The sequence below is a fragment of the Crocuta crocuta genome, unplaced genomic scaffold (genome assembly GCF_008692635.1).
Source record: "Crocuta crocuta isolate KB4526 unplaced genomic scaffold, BGI_CrCroc_1.0 scaffold49, whole genome shotgun sequence".
In the NCBI taxonomy this organism is placed as follows: Eukaryota; Metazoa; Chordata; class Mammalia; order Carnivora; family Hyaenidae; genus Crocuta; species Crocuta crocuta.
Genome location: NW_027536462.1, coordinates 639,435 through 639,640, shown reverse-complemented (window position 1 = coordinate 639,640; position 206 = coordinate 639,435).

The window sequence follows — 206 nt, the reverse complement described above, 5'->3', positions numbered from 1 at the left end:
AGTTAAATTTTTTTGGAAAAAAAATGATCTGTGAAACACAGCTCTTGATACATTGAGATTTTTGAACTTCAACACGTAATATATTTTGAAAGAATTCATTAGAAATGTATCCCAATGTTATCAGAACCCCATAAAGACTCTAACCAGGTCTGGGAACAGTTGCAGCAGGAGAAAGATCCTTTTCAAAATTAAAAATTACCAAACTT